This window comes from Rosa chinensis, chromosome 3 (genome assembly GCF_002994745.2).
Source record: "Rosa chinensis cultivar Old Blush chromosome 3, RchiOBHm-V2, whole genome shotgun sequence".
NCBI lineage: Eukaryota > Viridiplantae > Streptophyta > Magnoliopsida > Rosales > Rosaceae > Rosa > Rosa chinensis.
The window spans coordinates 10,273,199-10,300,183 of NC_037090.1; the positions used below are offsets into that span (position 1 = coordinate 10,273,199).

The window sequence follows — 26,985 nt, forward strand, 5'->3', positions numbered from 1 at the left end:
TTGTAAAATGGGAAATGTGAATTTCGCTCCTTTTTTTTTTTGGAATAATAACCTTTTTTTTAAAATAGATAACAAACATTTATTTAAAGGAACAAAAGAATTAGGCATAATAGCCAAATTACCTCTATCTTTTCTCATGACTATCAATTTACCCCCTGACATTTCAATTTTGATTATTTACACAATTGCACCCTCACTTTTCTAATTATCACTGATTTACACATTATTGTTAACTTTAAGCCATCCAATTTATCTATTAACTTGGTTAGCACGTGAATGCATCTTCGTCACGTGTAGTTTAAAAGACGAAGATGAGTTTAGAACAATAGTTCTAAGCATCTCTTTGTCTTCATCTATATACACTAAGTTTTATATCCTAACCAAAAGAAAAACATCAGTGCCTAATAAGAAGGTTTTGTTGTGTCACCCACCAGGTATTATCGAACCGTACCTACCATTTATCATTTGATAATCTAGTATTTAAACTGGGTAGTAAAAATAAAACTCATTTGATATACAAGCGGCCTAACAACACTTCTAACATGATATCTACATTATAGGCCCCCCAAAAAAATTGCATTTATATTTAGTAACGATATCGATCATTCAAGGATGTTCGTCCATCATTAGATTGTCCTACATGAGCCATGAAGATATATACAAGTTAGTAAAAGAGATTTCTCATCTAAGAGAGGTAGGGGAAAAAAACAAAATAATTACCCAGTTAATGGAATCAAATTAGCTCTACCTTCATGTAGTCATTGACAGGCACGGATCCAGGGGTGGGCTGAGCTGTGCTGCAGACACCTCAACATTTTGGAGAAAAAAAATTTATTATATATATATATATATGCTGCAACAAACCAACAACTCTCTTTTTTTTCTCCCCTTTTCTCCTCGTCTGTTGTCCCCTCCTCACCTTTTCTCCCCTTCTCTCCTCTTTTCTGTCTTATCTCCCCTCTTATGTGACTCCCCTCCTCACCTTTTCTCCTCCTTTCTGTCTTTTCTCCCCTTTTCTCCTCTTTTTGTCGTCCTCTCCTCACCTCTCTCTGCACATCAGCGTCGGTCTCTCACCTCTCTTTCTACCAAGTCACTCACTCCTCTCCTCAGCACTCTACTCTCATTCTCTCCACTTTATTGAGGTATGAATTTTTCTGATGAAATTAGAATGTGATTTAGGTTAGAATTTGGGTATTTCTAGTTTTGTTGATATAAGGGATCATTAATATTGTTGACTCATCTTCTAAGCATGTATCTGAGTTAAAATCTATTCAAGAAGTTGAAGTTGTGGAACAAATTGCTGTTGGGGAACTTGAAACTGGAAAGTGAGCTAACCAGAGACATGCAATTTGCAAAAAGCTGGAGCTACTAAGTGGAGTTCAAGGTATTATTCTATCAAGAACTTGATGAAATTGTACAACTCAACTAGTTCAGTCTTGAAAAACATGATAGATAATGGACTCAATAGAAAAAAATACGTGGAGAGGTTTGGGGGCTTCTAAAGCTCTTAGATCATTTGACAAGTGTTATGCATTTGAGATATACCATCAAAACGAAATAGAATCTGCCCAATTTTTAAGAATAATTTTTCTTGCTAGCATAAGGTCAATTTAGCACACCTCAAATTTAATTCCTGGTTCCGTACCTGGTCATTGACAAGATGAAAATGCCCCTCACGTGCTAACCAAGTTAACGGAGTCATTGGATGGAAAGTCTATAAGTTAAAGGTAAGTTGTAAATAGGCAACGGTTAGAAAAGTTGAGGGTAAATGGACATCTATAGAAAAAGTCGGGGTGGGGGTGGTATGGTAATTTGGCTATTTTGCCAAATAATTACAATGTTAGATGTCCATATATGGGCTACGAAGATTACAGTAGATGCCCATACGGGCTGCCGAACAACAACACGGAAGGGAAAAGGACCAAGAAGCACCCAAGATCCAATCTGACAAGCAACCCAAGCATGAAAGCCACCAAATCGATTAGCACCATCGAGAGAAAAACACAAAAGGCAACATTTCCAATCTACCCATATCAATAAGCTCATAATCTAACACAGAGACGCACCAACCTCGTCCCTCCGACTGTAACCACCAAAATCGAACTAGAGAACATAAAGATAGAGATACAACAAACATCGAACTGATCGATTATTGATAAATTGCGGGAAGCTGCAATGATTGACAGTGATTGCAGACAAATATAAATCAGCAAAGTCGGTGAAAAAGCAAAAATATGGGTTGTGAATCAGACAAAGAAAAGATTAAGGAAAGAAAGAAAATCAAAAGAACGTGTGGGTGCATGGAACGAATAAAGAAGAGATTGAGAAATGTGGAAATGATTGATAAAATTGTATCATAGATGAAGAAGAAAAACCAGAAGAATCATAATAAAACAGACAAACAGACGGAAAACAATACACATAAAAACAAGTCTAAAGACAGGCGAGCACATAACAATGGCTACAAACTATTAAATAGTTTGTGGATTGATATGTCTTGCTTTCTCTCGTTTCTCTTCATGTAAATGTTAATGGTGGATCATGCTGCTATTAAGCACAAGGAAGACATCGCCTATTGCCTATTACAATATTTTCTTTTTGGTGGCCGGGTGCTGCTAGGGCAGAAGGAGTTGACTTAGTTTTCCTACTTGTTCTGGATTACACATTCCTAGCCTACTTAGTAATTGTTTTTATTTTAGTAGAAAAAAGTTCCAATGACTTATACGATCAAGATAGGGACATAAGGTGTGGTAGTAGATCATCTCCGAATCATTAAACAGAGAAAGCAATTGAGATCTTGAGAGTTGATGAGAATTTCTTGTGAGAGATTCTTATATTCTTCTTTTTCTACAGTGTAGCCCAAGCAATCTGGAGATGTAGGAAAACTTTGTTGAACATCGTTAACAAGCTCCTATGTTTGTGTTAATTTACTCAATTGTTATCTAATTATATTTTACACTTGACTGCTTCCACAAGAGGGATTCTACGTCGAATTCTTAACATACAATTAGGGCTGCCACTTGGTTTGATAATTATCAAACCGACCGAACACCGACCGATGTTTTAGGTTTGGTAAATCGACTTTTTGGTAATCGAAACCGATAAGGCCGAAATTAAAAATTACCGAAAAGTTGGTTGGTTTTCGTAAACACCGTATCTACCGATTATCTAAATATTAGTTTTATATACTATAATTTTCAATACACATACATATATACTAAAAAGTAAATGTGAGCCTCGAAAAAATGTATCGAGCTTGAGGGGGGATCATGTGACAAATTGTTCAACCATCTCGATAAACGTTAAGTTGCTCGAGAATATTTTCAGAAATTTTCATAAAGTAAAAACCTTAATTTGAGAGTTGGATAATAAAGTACACAACACAACGAGTTCGTGGAAATTTTTTTCGGGATATTTTTCGGATACCTGAGCTATTTATCATGGATGTCCGAAGTTTTAGGATTTTGGAAATTAATTCAAGAAACAGAAAACAAGTGGAGCGATCCTAGCCATCCACCGCTTGATCCTAGCCTTCCATCGGGAGCTCTAACCCGAGAAGCAGCGCGACCCTACGAAGTGACCAGGCCAGAACTTCCAAGTTCGGCCACCCCACGACGGCACGCGGGCACCCACGTCTTCGTCTCACTGTCGCCTACCTCCCTGTAGCCTCTGATCTTCCACGCACTGAACGGAGAAGGAGACTCAATGACTGGAAGCTCCGGGACCTCTTTGGCAATTCCCGGCGATTCCGACCACCATTTTGGCTACCTGTGGTATGAAACATCATCCCCTCGTCATGCTCTACAAGCCCGTCCAATTAGTTTTGGAAATTGATCGGGTTTTATTGACTTTGTTTCTGGGTTTGGTATCGGGCAGCCATGTTGTTGGTCACCGGCGACTTCTCCAACGCGTCTAGGTGTCCTCAACTCATTCTTCGACGGTCATCATCGTCCTGGAACCCGAAAATGTGGAAGGTTGAGTTGAAATAGGTGGTCGGGCTACGTTCACAGATAGTGTCGGGTACGTTCTGCAAAACGTGGCCAATGGTGGCAGTTTCAATTTTTCTGGTAACCTCGTCTCTTCGATTTGGTGTTGTGAGTTAGAAACTAATTCCTAGTCTTGTCTATAAACCCAGAGTTCGTCAAATTCGAAAACTGACGAGAAAGAAGGATCAGCTCATCATCGAGTTTCAATTAGGACGCCGCTGCAAGGAAGTTTGAATTCCAGTGGGTAAACTAGACAGAATGAAGGTAAATTCGATGGTTTTGTCAAATTTGTTAATCCCTGAAAGTTGAGAAATTGTGGTGGCTATGCGATGTTGTTTGCATGTGCAGAGTGGGTTGGTTGTAACTTGATTTGAATTGATGAGGTTGTGTAGTTTGGTGATTTAAGTTTGTTCTGGTTATTTGAGCTGGGAGCTTTGTTGGTGTTGCTAAGGCAGGTTATTTGAAATGATTGTGGAATAATTGAAAAATGGTCAAGCTTGGGTGTCCTTACTAGTTTTGGACCACATTGTGTAGAAATTGGAAGGCTTGGGTGTCCATAGTAATTCTATCGGAATTGCTACATGACGGAACTTGAAATAGAAGTAAGGTTGAGTGTTGAACAAATTGAGATAAATCGTTGACGAAATTGGAAACATGATCTTTGCTTGTGCATATGTTAGATTAATAGCAAGTAAAGAAAAGAAATTTTATATGTTGGGTGACCTTAGTAAATTGGGTGCACTCAACATATATGTTTGGTCAAACGTGGTCAAATTGGTCAATGTTGGTCAAATTGGTCAAAATGGTCAATCTTGGTCAAACCATGAAAGGGTAGTCAAACTTTGGTCAACTCCTGGTCAAACAAGAAAAAGTTGGTTTGGACAATTTATTAATCGTCGAAATTTCATTTAGTTGTTCAATGAGATATTAACCGTCGAAATGTCGGAATCTAGGACTCCAGTTACCTGAAGAACGGAAGGTTCGCGACTTTCGGAATACGTGAGAGAAAGCATTGAAATCCAGGTAGGGATTCAGGACTCTCCTCAGTTAGTTGTTTTCTTATATTGTGTTAAAATGATGCATATTTGGTGGTATGGTTTGGTTATGTTAAAAATGCAATGCCTACTAACCAAATCGTGAGAAATGTGATGGCTTGGGAGCGAAATGGGCACTTGCTTCCTGTGAGGGGCATTTTGATCGAAGTTGTATGGCAGTGAAAATTCATTGGTAAGGACCCAAAACTTTGCCCATTCGTCTGAGTAAGCAGCAACTAGGCCCAGCAGACCTCGAAGGATAATAAGTCTTAAGAAGAATGCTGTTGATTTCTTCCCAGCAGATCCTCTCCATGTTCACGGCAGTGAATTAGTGTGCAACTTTAGTAAAGGCCTGACAAGATGTGCGTGGCGTGGGAGCTAGAAAAGAATGAGTTTCGGAAGAAGATATTCCGGTGGTGATTGGTAGATTGGTTAAAGTATTCGGTATAAAGGATGTGGGTTTGGAATGGTAGAGGACTAAGGATGGATTTTGGGAGAGAAGAAGCATGGTCGAGAAGATCTTTCTACAATCAAGCATGATAAGTTTGAATCTACATGGAGGTAAAGAGTTTATGGAATTGGAAATGGTTTCTGGGAGAATGATGGAATTGCTTGGGCTGTTTAGTGGTTAGCTTGTGCCTCTTCTTTCACAGCAGCTATAACCATCAATTTATAGAGTTGTGGTGGCTTAGGTCTGCTGCTGTTCCAGGAATCTTGCTACTGTAATCCCAGAAATCCTGCTGCTGTAATCCCAGGAATCATGCTGCCGTGTGACTCTAGGATTCCCGCTGCTGTGCTCCCAAGAATCGTGTTCCAAGATTTGCTGCTGGAAAAAGGGAAGTCAAAGGTGGAGAATTGGTATTTGCGTAAAAGGATGTGGTATAGTATTTGAGATGTATGGTTTTTAAGTAAAATGGTTTGGTGTTGGGTAAAAGAAGTGTTGTCATAATTAAGGATTTTTTGGTTCTTTCTTCTTCACTTACCCATAATCAGAATTGGGCTGTTGGGCTTGAATTTCGGTCCCCAAGTCCGAAATTACCAACAAGCCTAAAACTAATAATGGGCCTCAAATGCATGAATGAGCCTAAAAAGAATTGGGCTGTTGGGCTTGAATTTCCGTTACCTTCCACACCACCCGTTCTTGCGAGCCCCAAATGCATGAATGTGGCTGGGGTCCACATGCGTGGCATGATGATTGTCAGTATAATTTGCTTATTGGGCTCGAGAAATGAATTGGGTCTGATAGCTGGATTTTTGGGCATTAACACTTCCTTGGGTTCGATTCCCTAAACCTCTGGAGGGTTAGTTAAGCCGGTCGTCCTAGTATCCGCAATCACGGACTCGGTAAGTATGTGTAGCTAGGTAGTGGATGCTCTCACTACACTTACCTGGTTATAACTTAATTTGAGGTAAGGTCGTGTAGTGGGTCTATGGGACCGGCCATCAGGTAATGCTTGGATTTGGCGCCGTATTTTCTTAAGCATCATGCATCGGTTTTCAAGTTGAAAAATGTTAAAGTTTATCGTTTCTTTAAATCTTTGGTTTAAGCATGTTTTCATATTGGAGCTCCAAACATTTATCTGTTGATTTTTAAACCTAGTCGAGTTAGAGTTCCTGTTGAGCAGCGAGGATGAAAGTTCACCCCTATAATTGTATGGATGTAGGTACTGTGCACTGGTGACCGGACAATAGCGGACGGAGCTGGGTGTTCAGAACAAATTCGGTAAACCCTTGTCTGGAGTTTGTTCTAAATCCGATTTCTCGAACTTCGTGTTTCAGAGCTTATTGCTATTTAGTCTAGAGTCAAATTTAGTTGAATTCTTCTTCATTGGGATTCGTACCTCGTGTTAGCCTTTATTCAAGTTCTGGACAAATGACATAGATTTCAGCAACTCAAGTTTTCACTTAAAAAATATTTGTAGTTTCCGTTGTGCTTATACAAAAAAATTTTCAAACAAAATGCCTAGCGATTCTCTAGGATGTAAATAAAGAGTTCGGTTTATGTTTTAGAGACTCGCGACACTGTAACGAGCTTAGGCTGGTGAGGTGCAGCTTGGGGCATTACAGTCAACATAAAAAATTTAATAATAGTATGAACATTACTACATTAATAGTACATGGTCAAATGTGGTTAAATAACCTAATTTTATTGAAAATGGCTAAAACTTGATCTCATATGTACAAAAGAAAGCTATAATAAGTAGATGAATACAAAGTTTACGACTATAAAAATGAAAAACCTAATATTGTTCATTCTAATTTATATTGCAAAGAATTAGTTGTTCTAAAGTTGGTAATACCGAAAACCGACATACTGAATTTGGTAGATATGATTAACAATCGAAAATTTTGGTTGGTAATTGGTAGCTCAATTTTGAAACCGAAAGTTTTGGTTTTGAAGTTAGTAATACCTGTAACAGATTTGAACCGACGAAGTGATAGCCCTACATGCAATGATGAGGTGTCACAACGAACATTCGGCTCTGATACCAATTATTGTGTTTGTCATCTGCATTGCATCACTTCACTATTTACAATCTCTCTTCATATGTTCAGGCTTCCCATAACACTAACACCCATCAAACTACTTTCCTAACTTGGACATGCTTTTACCTCTACCTAGTGCATAAACTTGGACCTTCCATGATTTTTGTTTGAGTTCTTGTTGAATGTTCTACCTCTATTCTCCATAAAGAGTGCAAAATTTGAGAGATCTTTAGGGTTATTCTTTCGCGTCTCTTCATTCAGAAGAGTTTCACGCACATCATTAACCTTCTAATTCTTCATAGTCCCAGCTCTACTATAATCGAGTTCACAATCACATCTTAATCTAAAGGCATGTCAACAACATCAGCGCTTTGATGTGGTCATCAAATTTTATATCTACATATGCTAGTTGCTTGCCTAACATATGTACTATTCCCAATTTCATTGTGAACAACCATTTCATTGAGTACAATTGTTGAACGACATTTGACTTCTTATACATTACCAATAAACTTCCATCATTCCCCTTTAACATGGTATCCTTAATCATCGTAGTACTTTATTCAAAAGCGATATTCAAAGGGTTCTAATCCATCTCAATAAGCTCTTCCTGCTTCATGTCTTTTGGGGGCTTGATCAAGTCTTTGCAAGTTTTTTCATATTCAGATAGTCCTTAATTGATCTGGAATTTCCATAGAGCAAAATTATTGTTGTCAAACTTGTTGACTTTCTTCTCAAAGCCATCTATGCTCATTATTCCACTCTAGAGCCTAAGCCCTAATACAAATCAGTTAGGAATTCGACCTAGAATCTCTGTCTTATGGAAGTAGTTAAGTGCAAAACAATATAGAACAATTGAATAAATAGACACAAACACAAGAACTTTTTAATGAGGTTTAGCAAATTTTCTTACGTCCTTGAGTTACTTGGGTTTCACAATAGAAAAAGAAGAATACAAGAATCTCTCACAAGAAATTCTCGCCAAATCTAGAGATCTCGTTTGCTTTCTAGATAGCTATGCCCCTAATTACGGGTATCTAATTAACCCTAGTCTTATAAGATCGAGACTAGCTCCTAACTCCATAGATCCCAAGCAGTCCATGACAGATATCATGTTCGGGCTATTTTGGTTCATGGTTAATGAAGGGTTAGCTTGGCTTGGTTTATAAAATCTAGTGTTTATAGAGCGGTAAGCTTTAACTTTTTTTGTAGCCTACAATGAGTAGGAAACTACACAAATCCTTGTCTTATAAGTGTAGTCAGATCCACACACACTACTAGCAAAAAGAGTAACACACACAGATTTTAAATGCACTAACTCTCACACTGATAAAAAATCAATGGATTTTAACTTATAGATATAGACATCCATGAGAACTAAATGATTGGGTCCCACACAAGAAAATGCATACACATTTACTCACTGAAATAGGTGTGTTTATATTTTATTTTTTCACAGATGTCTGTATGTACTGAGTATTTTGTTTATACTGATATCTGTGTAAAGCATTTATACACAGATACCTATAAAGATTGACAAAATTATAATTTTCAAAATTAGTTTTAATTCATAGAGACATTCGTTACAACGACTTCCACACTGTTGTTTGTGTGAATGTGAAATAGCTATTGATATCTATAAGAAGTTTTACACAGTTATCTGTAACAACTGCTACTTTCTCACATATATCTGTGTGAATATTTAATTGACATATGTGGATATGACATGTTTGCATCTCATACGGATGTAAGTATGTATTATTATTGTTAATATACATTGATATCGGTGTGTATTAAGGAATGTGAAAAATGGACTGATATATGTATGAAGTTTTACACAGTTATTTGTAGATTGTTACTTTCCCACAAATATCCGTGTGAATATTTGATTGACACCTTATGAATATTTGATTGACATATGGATGTGATATGATATGATTCATTTTTAATTCCCATGTTAGTTACAGTCACGGGTTGGTGCTCGAAGGATGAAGGAAGAAGATATGGAGAGGCATACGCTGTAGATCTGACGTCAGGCTAATGAGGATTGCAAATCCAACCTAGGTTCTTGCGGTGGTTATGCCCGATCCGGCATTGCGTTGCTCGGATCAGGAGTCGGATCACAAGAGATGGTAGTTAGGGTAATTTGTAAAAAAAAAAATGTATTAAAGTAATGAAAAATAGAGGGAGAATGTGAATAGAGAAAATGAGTTTGCGAATAGCACCACCCTTTATAAAATCCTAAAATCCAAATATTGTAATCTACCCCTAAAACCTTGAATAGTGTTGTTATGAAATACTGGATTTTGTCTTATTAATCATTCTAATCAATTTGAATTTATATTATAGTTTAGAGAAAGGTTCAACAATTGAATTTCAATTGATTGATTATAGATCAAGATATTGACCAATATTGTTATGATACATGTTAATAAGCGAAAACAAAATTGATGAGAATAATTAACCATAAACCTCAAGTGATTTATATTGTATCTTTATGTTGATTTTTTTTTTTTGAGAGAATATCTTTATGTTGATTGGAGAGATTAGGAATGAGAACAAACTAGCTGCATAGAGTAATAATTACTCAATTAAGTCAACTTCTATTAGAAAATACTTGACAATTGAAGAGGCAACGAGTTATTATCTTGTTTTGCTTTTGGGTTGCATTGGTTTTGTTTTTTGCACCTGGTAGGAAATCTATAGAAGTCATTCATAATAAAGTTTATGTTTAAGGATACCTCTATTTGTGTTTGGCCCAAACTGTAAGTTACTTGACCTAGTGGTAATAGAGTTTAATTAGAAGAATCTAGAGATTATATTTCCTTGTATGATTCTAACTCTATGCATTGTAATCCTCTATATAAAGAGGCCCCTATTATCAATGAGAATACATAACAAATTCCTATCAATTCTCGTTTCCCTAAAACAAGTTATTAGCACGAAGCCCTAGCCCTGAAACAAATAGCCAAACCCTGATTCAAGAAGCTAAAAACCTTGAATCCGAATACAAAACCTTGAACCCTTTTCTGCCTCTACCTCACACATTGAAGAACTCGATCCCAGGAGTCCAGAACCTGCGGCCCCACCCCAAGAACAGGCCGGAAACTTACCGAACCGGCCACCGGAAGCTCCATACAACTCGCAGCAAATATTCCACTGGTTCACCATCTTCCGGACCTCCAATTTCCACCAAATTTTGGTAGCAGAGGCCCATTGATCTGAAGTTTCATGAACAGGAAGAAAAAGTACAAAAATGGGCCTAAAAAGGGGTGAACCGGCCACCTGAGCTGCTGCATCTTGAACCGGCAGAAAAGAAAAAGAGAAGAAAAAAAAAAGTAGAGAGCAAAAGAAGCCCAAGCCCACTAACGCAGACCCCACAGCCACGTCAGCACCCTGACCTATTGCCACATCAGCAAACAGGGATCCACTGCCACATCAGCAAACAAGGACCCATTGCCACGTCAGCATAGGTCAACGGTCAATAGTCAACACTTTCCGGTGACTTTTTAGGCCGATTTCCTGCCACTTTTCGGGGGATTTTTTCAAACCAATTTTTTCGGTCAAATTTTCCGGCGACCTATTTCGAGGTATTTTTTTTATTAAACGTTCCCATTTTTAGAGTTTTTAAATTCAATTTCTCTTCTTTTTCGGGGACTTGCAACCTCCCTTCTTCTACCCCCCTTTCTTCATTATAGGGGAGACCAAATTAAGCCGAACTGTGGGGGTTCATGCTCACTCCAAGCTTAGAGCTTGTTGAGATCTCCAAACTTAGAGTTTGTAGAGAATTTATGATCGACCACTTACATTATTGTTTCGATCTAATCCAATATCTCTTGGAATCGAATTTCTTGGAAGCGACTATGCTCGGAAATTCCTAATTTCTTGGAAGCGACTACGCTCAGAAATTTCATATGTTTTCGTGGTAGCCTATTTCGCTCCGAAACTAACCTCAATTTCTTGTTCTCTTTCAGGATGAGTAACCTAAACAGATTGGACTTTGCTCCATTGGGAACGACTGGCTCTGGATATCACAGGTGGGTTCGTGATATCCGCCAGCATCTCAAGGCTGATGGAATCCTGGATATGATTCTCGAGCCTAGCCAGGACGTGCTAACTGTTGAGCAAGCTCAAGCTTTGGAAGCAAATAGAGCAGCCTTAGAGGCAAATAAGGCAAAACCCATCATCCTAATAACTAGTCATATGGATGATTCGCTCCAGTACGAGTATATGAACGAAGAAGACCCCAGAAGGCTGCGGGTCTCACTCGAAGAAAGATTTGGCAAAGTCCGGGACTCCTTGCTTCCTGACCTAGAAGTGACATGGCATAGCCTCCGCTTCTGTGATTTCAAGTCAGTTCTTGACTATAACTCGGAAGCACTTCGCATTAAATCCTTAATGGAGTTTTGTGGTAAAGAGATCACACATGCGATGTTGATTGAGAAGACTCTCTCTACCTTCCCCGTCTTTGCATTGATGGTTGCTAAGAACTATTGAATCAATGTTGTTGCAGGTCGGATCACAGGGTTTCATGAGCTCATTGGAGCTATGAATGTCGCTGAAAAGCATGACAACATCCTTGTGAATAACTATAATTCGAGATCTGTGGAAATAGAGCATATTTAGGAATCTAATTATAGTCGCGCCCCTAAGAGAAGGCGCCAAGAGCGAAACTCTAATCTTAGGGATACTTCTGGACATTCTGGTCCATATAATCGCTCTACTTAGGAAGGTAACAACCAAAATAGGCAAACACGGAACCGAAGAGGTAAACTTGGAAAAAGAGAGGGAGGCAACGCCTCTAGCCATGTTGGTGGCGCCACCAACACTAAGAGCCATCTAAATGACGCTTTCAAAGAGTCTCAATCAATGGAGTTTGAGCAAAGAGATGTATGTTCTTGATGTGGAGTGTCTGATCATTGGGCACACATTTATAGAGCTCGTGAAGAACTTGTCACCACCTACAAAACATATTGTGAAGCAAGAGAAGCTCACTATGTGGAACAAGAAGATCAAGAAGATGATCTAGAGTGAAGGGTTGAAGACTACAAATCTGGCTGGGATCAATAGATCGCTAATTCTGTTTAAGTATTTATTTTTCCAAGAGATGTAATAGACAATTGCCATATACTTTATAGTAAATGCCAATGGTTTAGTCTTTCTTCAAAGTAGGCTCACCCAAAGTAAGTGTGATGTCTAGGAAGGTTCTGAGATTAGTGGTACTTAAGCGAGCCTTGCTCCACCGACATCTCTCTACTCACCTGGTCATATTTATTTTGGAATTACCGAAAGAAGTTAGATGACTACCATTGTTTTGCATTAGCTAGCATTTGGATTAGATTCTCCTAATGGTTAAGAGACAATGATGTACTTTGTTGGCTTATGAATACAATTTCGAGTTCTTTTCATTATGACTCAATTTTGATTATGAGCATATGACTTTGTGACTACGATGGCTGGGCCATCAGTATTAATTCAAGGACATGGAATAGACCAAGTTCCACTTGCCAAATGGCACCTTGATTACAGCTGTCACAGAAACTCTCTACGCTCTTAGGGTAAATAGTACCCTATGAATAGCCAACGAATTCCATGCGAAAATGCATGTAGAGAACGGAAATAAGTTCCTTTGCAATACCTTTAATGATTACGAACAAAGACGCATCTTAGAGAAGTTTATGTGTCCCTCTAGTGGACTCTATGTCACTATTCGAGCTATTAATCCAATAAAAGTTATGAGAGAAGATCTCTTGGATTTAGACACATATTGGCTTTGTCACGACAGGATAGATCATCCTAGTCATGATATGATGATCTGTCTACAAAGACTTCACACGGACATATTTTCTCTCGAGCGAAATGAAGCATGAATCAAAAGTTGATTCCTAGACTAATGTGACCGACGCTATTGCCTAGGGCACCGCCTCCGTCCACCATCAGCCTAGGGCTGGCGTAGTTCCTATCCATGACGCCATGGATGGCGTCCATCATGGTGATGGCGCCCCAGGTGATGCTGCAATCACAAACTTGCTTCAAATATCGTTTTAGACGCTCAGGCCCAACCAAAATCCTTATTAGTTGCTTCTAAAGCCTCTCGCTAGTTTTACAAAGCCCGTTCCTTAGGGAAATTAGGACTGAGACCGTCCTATGCAAAGGATATGACAATACTCATTATGTTCTTACATAGAATCCATGGGGATTCTGTGGATTGATTCAACCAACTTGCGGACGCTTAAATATTTTATGATGTTGGTTGACACGCAAACACGCCGGTCACGTGTTGTGCCATTGTCCACCTATAAATGCTGCTTATGCTACACTCCTAGCACATATCATATGACAACGGGCTCACTCCCCAGATCATCCTATTCAGTCTATTGGATTTGACTATGCTAGAGAGTTTAAATCGAAAGACTTTCGATGGATATTGCAATGGGACTGATGTTGGACATCACATTCCCATGTACACCCAAATGGTCCTGCGGAAACGACTGCGATGGTAGTCCGGACATTGGTAATGTGCACCAATCTCCTTATATCCGCTTGGGGTGATGCAATATCGCATGCAGCTATGCTACTTCGTCTACGACCCACCGCCACTCAATGTACCTCTGCGCTATAGCTAGTGATTGGGTATAGGTATCGTACTTACGCATATTTGAGTGAGTCATTTATGTTCCCATTGCGCCGCCACAACCCTCTATGATGGATCCTTACAGACGAATGGGCAACTACGTTGGATTTGAGACTCCAACAATCGTCTGCCACTTAATGCCCTTGCAAGGCGATCTCATTACCGCTAGCTTTGCGGGTTGTCACTTTGATGAGACAGTCTTCCCTTCGTTAGGGGGAGATAAGAACACGGATGTTCAACAGGAACGACAGGAATTGTCATGGCATGTCCCCACTATGTCTCATCTCGATCCCTGTTAAAGTGACAAGATCACACAAATATGCTGCAAATAAGCCTGCAACGAAGGACGTCCCTACGAGAGGACGTAGCGCCACCCTACACGGAGGTAGGCATGGTGCCAACGCCAAAGAGAGTGGCACTCTTGCGTTACAGGCCATGGCCCCAGCTAGGATGCGTGGGAAGCCCGTGGGTTCGAAGGATACCTTGGCACAAACCAATCCTTGGATCATCAGCACTCAAAATCCATCTCATGAGTATCTTTCGGGTTATGGCTATCGTTGGGGGACGCCTCAACGTCAGAACCTATTCCTGAGAATATAGAGCTCTATGAAACTTACACTAGTGTACATGAGACGTGGGATATAAACTCCATCATAATTGATGATGTAGTCACGCACTTCGTTGGACATGAGTTTGTTGAGTCAGATGATATTGAACCACGCCCTGTTGATGAATGAATGCCAACGTAGAGAGATTTGGCCTAAATGGAAAGATGCGATCCAGGTTAAGATGGATTCTCTAACGAAGAGGAAGGTTTTCGAGCTAGTGATGCCAACACCTCCTAACATAAAACCTGTTAACTAATGGGTCTTTGTTAGAAAGCGTAGTGAGAAAAAGAGATGGCAATCTCGCCTTATGGCTCAAGGCTTCTCATAAAACGCCCTGAAATCGACTACGATGAGATAGATTCTCTCGTATTGGATGTCATTGCACTCCACTACCCTATCAGTTTGGTAGTTTCTGAATAACTGAACATGCAGCTTACAAATGTGGTCACTACGTATCTCTATAGGGATCTAGATGCGGAATATACATGAAGGTTCATGGTGAACTTCATTTACCCAAGTCAAGTGGCTCTAGACCATGGAGCGCATTTACAGAGAGGTTGAAACGCTCGCTAAAATGACTACTTGATTGGGAAGGGATATGCCCACGCGTTTCCATAACAAGTTTCAGATTCCATCGCGGTTCATGTTGGACATGATCTTCATTAGAAACCCTTAAAGAGTTAAGGGAAACCGCTGAACACTTGAAATCCGAGTTTAAGATGAAGGATTTTGGGAGAACACGATTATGTCTCGGTTTGAAACTTGAGCATCGTGTTGATAGATGCTTAGGCATTTGATAAGGTCAAACCTTCAAGCACCCCCTTAATCGTTCGTAGTCTTGATCCTGAAAATGATCCTCTTCATTCGAAGGATGATAATGAAGATGTGTTAGAGGCAGGAGTGCCTTACTTGAGTACAATAGGTGCATTATTGTACTTAGCTAAATGCACAAGACCAGACATTTCGTTTACAATGAACTTGTTAGCTAGATATAGCTTTGCGCCAACGCGACGCTATTGGATTGGTGTAAAAGATATCTTTCGATACTTGAGATGTATAATTGATATGGGCTTATTCTATCCCTACAAAGAGATGATGGATTCAAACCCATCACACACCAGGAAAGCCGTCAACGCTGGCCTGCGTTCTCTACCCCCATCCCAAAACGATATAAGTATTTTGGAAGGTTTTGCTGATGCTGGGTACCTCTCTAACCCACACAAAGGTCGCCCCCAAACTGGTTAAGTGTTCACCATGGGAAAAGACCATGATATCTTGGAGGTCTACAGAACAGACCGTCTCTATATCTTCGAACCATGCAGAGATTATTGCTCTTCACGAAGTGGTTCGTGAATGTTTATGGAGTGGATCCATAATCACGCATGTTCGAACAATTGTGGTTTGAAGTCTACTACAAGATGAGCCTACAAGTATTTAGGATAATGTTGTTCGTTTTGAACAAATGAAGCTAGGCTACATCAAAAGCGACAACACCAAGTATAATCAGCAACAACAGACTTTCCTCAAGATCAAAGTGAATTAGGTTCAATCTGAGGAAAATATGGCAGACTTGTTTACTACGTCATCGCCCAAATCCACGTTCGAGAAACATGTGGCAAGAATTGGCTTGCGGAAATTATCTGAACTCCCATGATCGTAGTCATCAGGGGGAGATGTCTACATGTTCGTCTCGAATCATGAAGGGTGTGTTGTGCTCTTTTTCCCCTTCGACCGAGGTTATTTTTGTCCCACTGGGTTTTTGTTACTCGGCAAGGTTTTTAACGAGGCAACAAGAGAAGCACCGCGTTTGAGCAACACAAGGGGGAGTGTTTAAGGATACCTCTATTTGTGTTTGGCCCAAACTCTAGGTTACTTGATCTAGTGGTAATAGAGTTTAATTAGAAGAATATAGAGATTATCTTTCCTTGTATGATTCTAACTCTATGCATTGTAATCCTCTATATAAAGATGGTCCTATTATCAATGAGAATACACAGCAAATTCCTATAGTTTCTAGATTTTCATGAATCAATAAAAAGTAGGTAGCTAAAATCAATGGTTTTAAGAAATCAATAGCGGTTTATCAACTTTTTAAAGAGTTTGTGGACTTTTCAAAAAATCTGCAAAAATCCAAATACAATATACCTCCCTAAGACTTATCAAGTGAGATGGTTATATTATCTAAACTAAAATCTGTAGTCCTCGTATATATGCATATATATAATTATATATATGTAGGCACATACATACAAATATATACAATTTGTGCATTAATTGTGATGCCGTTTCCCTTGGATGCATATTGGTAGGTGTTATATAGGCAATTGCAAGAATTGAATTGATTTGCAATTTTGCATATATATGCTCATCTCCAGCGAGCCTCCATATATCGATCTTTCACATCATCACAGGAGTGCCGTGCATAATAACTAGCCCCTTGCCAAGGACAGTGTCATAAGTCCATAACGTGCTACTCCCCTGCCAAAAATCAACAACATTACGATATGCAATCAAATACGGTGGTCCTTATTTCCTTAAACATCTCTCCGGCAAATCCATATACTTACCTAGACATATATCGAAGGGTTTGATTTCAAGCAACTGCATTCGATCTATCAATCACAAATAAAGTTTATGACAGCTGTCCCAACAACATTGTTGAGCACTAACAACAACTGAACTGCAGAGCTCATTACACTCAAATTTCATTTCTTTTTTGCAAATTACACCACCCAGTTATATTTTGCGCGAGTGTTTTTCAATATATGTGCATAAAAATAGAAAGAGAGAGGTGTGGTTTGATGTGCAAATTTCACCATCTATCATTCATAGTTTTTGAGATCGGGATTGAATGAGTTTTCCTATATAATTTCTGTTTATGTTGATGTTGTTGAGAAGTTTGGTATAATCCCCCCTCTATGTAATTTATTTTTCTTTCATTCATATAAATTATCTTCATTTCATCAAGGTTCACCAAAAATCGATGCCTAATTGATATTCTGAAAATGACTACATTGAGCAATTATCATGAAGGTCGATCAGTTCATTTATAGTTTTACAAGATTACACATGAGACATAATGTCGACCCCCTTCGAAGGCTGTGAAAATAAAATTACAAATAAATCCAACATTTTCAAGCCGTACTGCATGAAACTCGATCGGCCGGCCAGAAAAGCACACCTGCCCCGAAAGAACTTAAATACAGGTTGCTAATAAACGACATCTTGCTCGTGCAATTCGATCTCCATGCCACCATGCCATCTGCTTCTTCTAGCACACTTTGATCTTGGGACAATGAGCAAGCACTTCAATCTTGGGCTTGTTCTTCAACCTCAGACGGAGACTCTCCAATTCACGCCTTCTTCCCAGGTTGGAGACGGCCAACAACAGCTCGCCGGCAGACACACTGCATCTAATAATATAGAGCAATAATCCTTTAAAAAAAATAAAGAGCAATCATTTAAATAAGAACAAAAATAAAAAGGAGGAAAAACCAAAGTAGAAGAGAACAAATAAATTTTCAAGTTCGTCTTCATACATAACTATAATATGTATATAATGTCCTAGCTCTCTCCTAGGTTTTGGTCCTCGATCTGTACTTCTGTGTAGCGTGCTCCTTTGCATAGTTGAAAGCCTTTTCCATTACTATTGACTAGTATTGACTTTATTAGGAGCGAGTACAGATTATTATGTACTGAACAAACAACAGAGAGAAAACAATTTCATAGCAGTGGAACGAATTCATATTGAGAAGCCTATATGCAGTAAGAGATGCTTCTAGCTTTTCAGGATTTCCATAACAGAGGGCGTCTTGCTATTAAACATGATTTTGAGTTTTCACAAAGAATTTTTAGACTACTAGCTGGGAAAACAAAAGTACGTGAGTGAATGGACAGAAGTAAACAGTTGCACTCGCATTTTCATGATCTGCCTCGAGCACCCGAAATCGATCTCAGGGCCGGCAGTGCATGGACTCTATCCACTTCTATACAGAGATGATTTAATTAAGAAATTGGTACTGACTACAAAAGTTATAATAATGGACATGTCTTTCAACTATGGGAAGGAGCAACCCAAATAGAAGCAAATATTCTTTTTGTTTATGTGGTAGAAAGAGCCAGCATGTATATGTATATGTATATGTATAAACATTCATGGGTTTTTATGGAATGGATGGAATGGTTCATATGTGTTGGTGCGACGTACTTATATATGGGAGTCCAAGCCTAATCTTCTTGACGATCTGTGAGTCTTTCTATTTTGGAAAGGTGCAACTGTCTTTCAACGTTATAGGTGGGAAGCTTGTTGATGCAAGGATGGCAAAGTAAGCATTTATTAACTAGATGAGCCGAGCAAACGAGAGAGAGAGAGAGATAATTCATGTAAAAGTTTAAATGCATAAAACCAAGATCTATAACTTATATGATCTCACAACATTAACCGTAAGGCGGAAAACATAAACTACATACCTTGTTTTATGGGAGCAATATGTAGTATACCAAGACATAGCGGCTCGGCGAAGTGGTCAATCCAAATGAAATGGTTTCTCTCTCAACCCTTTGCACCTCAAACTCTCATATGTGTTTTGAGTACTTTATGTGTGTACATTAGATGGAATTGTGCACTGGTTATATAGGGTGAGAGAGGACCAATTTCCATCAATGACTTAAGTGATTTCCATCCATCATGGAAATAGATATAGGAAATTCCCTCTGATTGATCAATTAGGATCCATCAATTAGTCTATCAAATCATATATGGGATATACATCACAAACACCAATTACTTCATATAATCCACAATTAAGGGAGTGTTCAAGTAAATTCAGAATATGTGTCTGGCTCAAACTCAAGATTACTTGCTCTTGTTGAAATAGGGTTTATATTAAAGATATTCTCGGAGAATCTTAGGAGATATTCAATCAATGTATGATTATGTTTCCATGTACAACTCTATCTCTATGCTTGTAATCTTCTATATAAAGATGCCCTTATTATCAAAGAAAGTACGACTCAATTCTCTCCCAATTCAGTTTTCCTTAAACACGTTATCAGCACGAAGCCCTAACCCTAAAACCTAAAATCATAGCTTTCAAATTCTAGCAACCACCTACCCCCACCTTGTAGCACTCGATCCCAGGATTCCAGAACAGCCGGCGGCATCACCGGAACCGGCCGGAAAAGTACCGAACCGGATACCAATTAAAAGAGAAGAAAAGATACCTTCCCGGTTCGCAACTTTCCAGACAGCCTACTACAATCAAAGTTGGTCAACATTGACGCCCTGGATCTAAAATCTGGGAATCGGAAAAACAACGGCCAAAACCGGCAGGAAAAATGGCCGGATAGGCCTGCAAAAGTACTGCAAATCTTGAACCGGTTAGTATCCCAGAAAATCAATTATTGCACCTGCACCAGCCTAATCCCGTCCAGCCCAGCGCAAAGAAAAAAGAGGGAGCGGCCCAGAAAGAAAAAAGAAGAAGAAACGAGGACGCAGCCCAGTTGGCAGAAAAGAAAAGAGGAAGAAGAAAAAAAAGGGGGCGGCCCACATAGGAAGCAGCCCACACGTTTTTGGTCAAAGCAACAAAGAATGAAAAAAAAATGGCCCCACGTGGGCCACTCGCTGCCAGTCAATGGCAGAGAAAAAACAATGGGAGAAAAGAATATGTAGGCCACCTGCAGCCCACGTTAGCAGAAGACAAATAAAAGAAAAAAAAATAGTGAAGGAAGCAGCCCTAGAAGAAGAGAAGAAAGAGGAAAAAAAGGGAGGCAGAAAGCCAACGTGCCCACAAGAAGAAAAAAAGGGGGAAAATCAAAGTCAACTTTCGGTCAAAGCTCAGAAAAAAGGTATTTTTTTCTTTTAATTTAACTCTTTTGCTTTCATAATTTCAACTTCTCTTTATTTTTCGAGGACTTGCAAATTCCCTTCTTCTACCCCCCTTTCTTTATCATAAGAGAGACCAAATTAAGCCGAACTGTGAGGGTTCGTACTCACTCCAAGCTTGGAGCTTGTAGAGTTATCCAAACTTAGAGTTTGTTGAGATAAAATGATCGACCGCAAACATCATTGTTTCGATCTAATCCAACCCCTCTTGGAATCGAATTTCTTGGAAGCGACTACGCTAGGAAATAATTCCTAATTTCCTGGAAGCGACTACGCTCTGAAATTTTATTTGTTTTCGTGGTAGTCTTTTTCGCTCCGAAACTAACCCTAATTTCTTGTTCTCTTTCAGGATGAGTAACCTGAACAAATTGGACTTTTCTCCATTGGGAACAACTGGCTCTGAATATCACAGGTGGGTTCGTGATATCCGCCAGCATCTCAAGGTCGATAGAATCTTGGATACGATTCTCGAGCCTAGCCAGGACGTGCTAACTGTTGAGCAAGCTCAAGCTTTGGAAGCAAATAGAGTAGCTTTAAAGGCAAATAAGGTGAAAGCCATCATCCTAATGACTCGTCATATGGGTGATTCGCTCCAGTACGAGTGTATGAATGAAGAAGACCTTAGAAGGCTGTGGGTCTCACTCGAAGATAGATTTGGTATCGTCCGTGACTCCCTGCTTCCTGATCTAGAAGTGAGATGGCATAGCCTCCGCTTCTGTGATTTCAAGTCAGTTCTTGACTACAACTCGGAAGCGCTTCGCATTAAATTCTTAATGGAATTTTGTGGTAAAGAGATCACAGATGCGATGTTGATTGAGAAGACTCTCTCTACCTTCCCCGTCTCTGCATTGATGGTTGCTAAGAACTATTGAATCGATGTTGTTGCAGGTCAGATCACAGGGTTTCATGAGCTCATTGGAGCTATGAATGTCGCTGAAAAGCATGACAACATCCTTGTGAATAACTATAATTCGAGATCCGTGGAAATAGAGCATATTTAGGAATCTAATTATAGTCGCGCCCCTAAGAGAAGGCGCCAAGAGCGAAACTCTAATCTTAGGGATACTTCTGGACATTCTGGTCCATATAATCGCTCTACTTGGGAAGGTAACAGCCAAAATAGGCAAACACGAAACCGAAGAGGTAAACTTGGAAAGAGAGAGGGAGGCAACGCCTCTGGCCATGTTGGTGGCGCCACCAACACTAAGAGCCATCTAAATGACGCTTTCAAAGAGTCTCAATCAATGGAGTTTGAGCAAAGAGATGTATGTTCTTGATGTGGAGTGTCTGATCATTAGGCACACATTTGTAGAGCTCCTGAAGAAATTGTCACCGCCTACAAAGCACATTGTGAAGCAAGAGAAGTTCACTATATGGAACAAGAAGATCAAGAAGATGATCTAGAGTGAAGGGTTGAAGACTACAAATTTGGCTGGGATCAATAGATAGCCAATTCTGTTTAAGTCTTTAATTTTTCCAAGAGATGTAATAGTCAATTGTCATGTATTTTTATAGTAAATGCCAATGGTTTAGTTTTTCTTCAAAGTAGGCTCACTCAAAGTAAGTGTGATGTCTAGGAAGGTTCTGAGATTAGTGGTACTTAAGCGGGCCTTGCTCCACCGACATCTCTCTACTTACCTGGTCATATTTATTTTGGAATTACCGGAAGAAGTTAGACGGCTACCATTGTTTTACATTAGCTATCATTTTGGATTAGATTTTGTTTAGTCAAAGAGACAATGATGTAACTCCGTTGGCTTATGAATAAAATTTCGAGTTATTTATGACTCCATTTTGATTCTGAGCATATGACTTTTGTGACTACGATGGCTGGGCCATCAGTATTAATTTAAGGACATGGAATAGTCCAAGCTCCACTTGCCGAATGGCACCTTAATTACTATCACAGAAACTCTCTACGCTCCTAGGGCCAATCGCACCTATGAATAGCCAACGGATTCCATGCGAAAACGCATGTAGAGAATGAAAATGAGTTCTTTTGCAATACATCTAACGATTGCGAATAAAGGCGCATCTTAGAGAAGTTTATGTGTCTCTCTAGTGGATCCTAGTCATGATATGATGATCCGTCTACTAAAGACTTCACATGAATATCCATTCTCTCAAGCGAAATGAAGCATGAATCAAAGGTTGATTCTTGGACTAAGTGTGACCGCCGCTGCTACCTCTGGCACCACGGCCGTCCACCACCAGCCTAGGGCTGGCACAGTCCCTATCCATGACACCATGGATGGCGTCCATCATGGTGATGGCGCTTCAGGTGATGCTACAATCACCAACTTGCTTCAAATAGCGTTTCAGACACTCAGGCCCAACCAAAATCCTTATTGGTTGCTTTTAAAGCCTCTCGCTAGTTTCACAAAGCCAGTTTCTTAAGGAAATTAGGACTGAGACCGTCTTATGCAAAGGATATGAAAATACTTATTCTATTCTTACATAGAATCCATGGGGATTCTGTGGACTGATTCAACAAACTTGCGGACGTTTAAATATCTCATGATGATTGGTTGGCACACAAACACACTGGTCACGTGTTGTGTCATTGTCCACTTGTAATGCTGCTTATGCTATACTTCTAGTAAATATCATATGACAACGGGCTCACTCCCCGGATCATCCTATTCCGTCAATTGGACGTGACGATGCTAGAGAGTTTACATCAAAGACTTTCGATCGTTATTGCATTGGGACTGATGTCGGACATCATATTCCCATGAACACACCCAAATCGTCTCGCGGAAACGACTACGATGGTAGTCAGGACATTGGTAATGTGCACCAATCCCCTTATATCCGCTTGGGGTGATGCAATATCGCATGCAGCTATGCTAATTAGTTTACGACCCACTGCCACTCAATCTACCTCTGCGTTACAGCTAGTGACTGGGTACAAGTATCGTACTTATGCATATTTGAGTGAGCCATTTATGTGTCAATTGCGCCGCCATAACGCTCTATGATGGGTCTTTACAGATGAATGGGCAACTACATTGGATTTGAGAATCCAATAATCGTCCGCCACTTAATACCCTTGCAAGGCGATCTCCTTGCCGCTAGATTTGTGGATTGTCACTTTGATGAGACAGTCTTCTTGTCGTTAGGGGGAGATAAGAACACGGATGTTGAGCAGGAACGATAGGAATTGTCGAGGTCTGTCCCCACTATGTCTCATCCCGATCCCTACTAAAGTGACGAGATCACACAAATATGCTGCAAACATGCCTGCAAGGAAGGACGTCCCTACGAGAGGACGTAGCGCCACCCTACATGGAGGTAGGCATGGCGCCAATGCCAAAGAGAGTGTCACTTTGGCATTATAGGCCATGGCCCCAGCAAGGATGCGCGGGAGGCCCATGAGTTTGAAGGATACTTTGGCACATTCCAATCATTTGATCATCGACACTCAAAATCCGTCTCATAAGAATCTTCCGGATTATGGCTATCGTTGGGGGAAGCCTCAACGTCAAAACCTATTCCTGAGAATATAGAGCTCTATGAAAATTACACTAGTGTACATGTGACGTGGGACAGAAACTCCATCATAATTGATGATGTAGTCACGCACTTCGTTGCACATGAGTTTGTTAAGTCCGATGATATCGAACCACACTCCGTTGATGAATGAATGCCAACGTAGAGAGATTTGGCCTAAATGGAAAGATGCGATCCAGGTTAAGTTGGATTCTCTAACGAAGAGGAAGGTTTTCGAGCCAGTGATGCCAACACCTTCTAACATAAAACTTATTGACTAATGGGTCTTCGTTGGAAAGCGTGATGAGAAAAAGAGATGGAAATCTCACCTTATGGCGCAAGACTTCTCACAAAATGCCCTGGAATCTACAACGATGAGACATATTCTCATGTAATGGATGTCATTGCACCCCACTACCTTATCAGTTTGGTAGTTTCCGAATAACTGAACATGCAGCTTACAAATGTGGTCACTACATAACTATATGGGGATCTAGATACGGAATATACATGAAGGTTCATAATGAACTTCATTTACCCAAGTCAAGTGGCTCTAGACCACGGAGCGCGTTTACAATAAGATTGAAATGTTCACTAAAGTGACTACTTGATTGGGAAGGGATATGCCCACACATTTCTATAACAAGTTTCGGATTCTATCGTGGTTCATGTTGGACATGATCTTCATTAGAAGCCCTTAAAGAGTTAAGGGAAACCGCTGAACATTTGAAATCCGAATTTGAGATGAAGGATTTTGGGAGAACACTATTATGTCTCGGTTTGGAACTTAAGTATCGTTTCGATAGATGCTTAGGCATTTTGACAAGGTCAAACCTTCAAGCACCCCCATGATAGTCCGTAATCTTGATCTTGAAAAGGATCCTCTTCGTCGATCCTCTTCGTCACAAGGATGATGACGAAGATGTGCTAGAGGCAGAAGTGCCTTACTTAGTACAATAGGCGCATTATTGTACTTAGCTAAATGCACAAGACTAGACATCTCATTTGCAGTAATCTTGTTAGCTAAGATATAGCTCTGTGCCAACGCGACGCCATTAAGATTGGTGTAAAAGATATCTTTTGATACTTGAGATGTATGATTGATATGAGCTTGTTTTATCCATACAAAGAGATGATGGATTCGGACCCATCACACACCAGGAACGCCACCAACACTGGCCTGCGTCCGCTATCCCCATCCTAAAATGACATGTATTTTGGAAGGTTTTGCTGATGTTTGGTATCTCTCTGACCCACACAAAGGTCATTTCCAAAATGGTTAAGTTTTCACCATGGGTAAAGACCGTGATATCTTGGAGGTCTACAGAAATAGACCCTAACTAGTCGCTATATCTTCGAACAATGCAAAGATGATTGCTCTTCACAAATTGGTTCGTGAATGTATATGGATTGGATCCATAATTACGCATGTTCGAAAAAATTGTAGTTTGAAGTCTACCACAAATGAGCCTACGAGCATATAGGATAATGGTGCTTGTTTTGAAGTAAGGCTACATTAAAAGCGACCACACCAAGCATAATCAGCAACAACAGACTGTCCTCAAGATCAAAGTGAACTAAGTTCGATCTAAGGACAGTGTGGCAGACTTGCTCACTAAGTCATTGCCTAAATTCCACTTTCGAGAAACATGCTGGTAGCATCGTTTGCGGAAGTTATCCAAACTCCAATGACCGTAGTTTTTAGGGGGAGATGCAGACATCAGGGGGAGGTGTCTACATGTATGGTCTCGAAACGTGATGGGTGTGTTGTGCTTTTTTTTCCCCTTCGATCGATGTTATTTTTGTCCCACTGGGTTTTTGTTACTCGACAAAGTTTTTAATGAGGCAACGAAAGAAGCACCACGTTTGGGCGACACAAGGGGGAGTGTTCAAGTAAATCCAGAATATGTGTCTAGCCCAAACTCGAGGTTACTTGCTCTAGTTGAAATAGGGTTTATATTAGAGATATTCTCAGAGAATCTTAGGAGATATCCAATCAATGTAAGATTATGTTTCCATGTACAACTCTATCTCTATGCTTGTAATTCTCTATATAAAGAGGCCCCTATTATCAATGAAAGTACGACTCAATTCTCTCTCAATTCAGTTTTCCTTAAACAGGGAGTAAATTCTTGCAATTAAATGATAGTACTCGTGGGGACCTTCAACAAAGTTATCAAACAGAGGATTTGACATGAATTTTTTATGAACTGCATTTCATCCTTTGAAGAAGATTTCGTTCGTAGCAAAATTGGTTAGTAACTATATTTAGCTTAAAAATAGATATTTTCAAAATTATTTTTTGAAATCGATGAGAGTCTGAATAGTGAATATTGCAAGGAGGTTAGAATTGATTTGCACAAAAATTATAGACTACCTTTCTTGCTGACTTTCGTAATGGGATTAGGGTTTCACTAAAGATAGATGTGCAAAGGGGCCGGTGTTTAAACCTGTTAATTCCTTAGCAAACGAGTTTTGGATGATTGAAGGTCAATACATGTGGCCTAAAAATTAATGAAGTCTGCTCTATTTAATGGCTGTAGTTTCCTTGTTCAAGAAAGGATTTAGGGCTTACAAGATTTCCCCTAAATCTAAGAGGATTTGCAGCATATTCATTAGGATTTAGATAATTGTGGCTTTACAAGATTTTCCTTGTTGATTATATTCCTAATGAAAATAGAATATGGTGAAAATAAGAAAAATATCTTTTTTGGTTCGCAATAATTGACTACTCACTCGGGGTCGATAGTTGAATTTACGCCTTATGTGTGGCCTTCACGGTTCTTGGAGGTAAAAGTCATTTGGCAAGGCAAGTAAAGAACCTCGTTTGGAGTTATTCTCACTCTAGTCTAACAGTCGC

The 26,985-nt window shown here is 39.6% G+C and overlaps 1 long non-coding RNA gene across 2 annotated transcripts; it reads left to right on the plus strand.

The window, feature by feature from the left end:
* Window positions 1-943: 943 nt before the first annotated feature.
* LOC121052008 lies at window positions 944-9,767 on the plus strand. 2 transcript variants are annotated; one of them, XR_005807765.1, is made up of 4 exons: window positions 944-1,142; window positions 1,249-1,384; window positions 6,685-6,743; window positions 9,475-9,767. It is a non-coding gene; the product is annotated as an uncharacterized LOC121052008 (long non-coding RNA). The 2 variants fall into 2 exon arrangements; XR_005807764.1 differs by having other exon boundaries at window positions 944-1,384.
* Window positions 9,768-26,985: the final 17,218 nt, after the last annotated feature.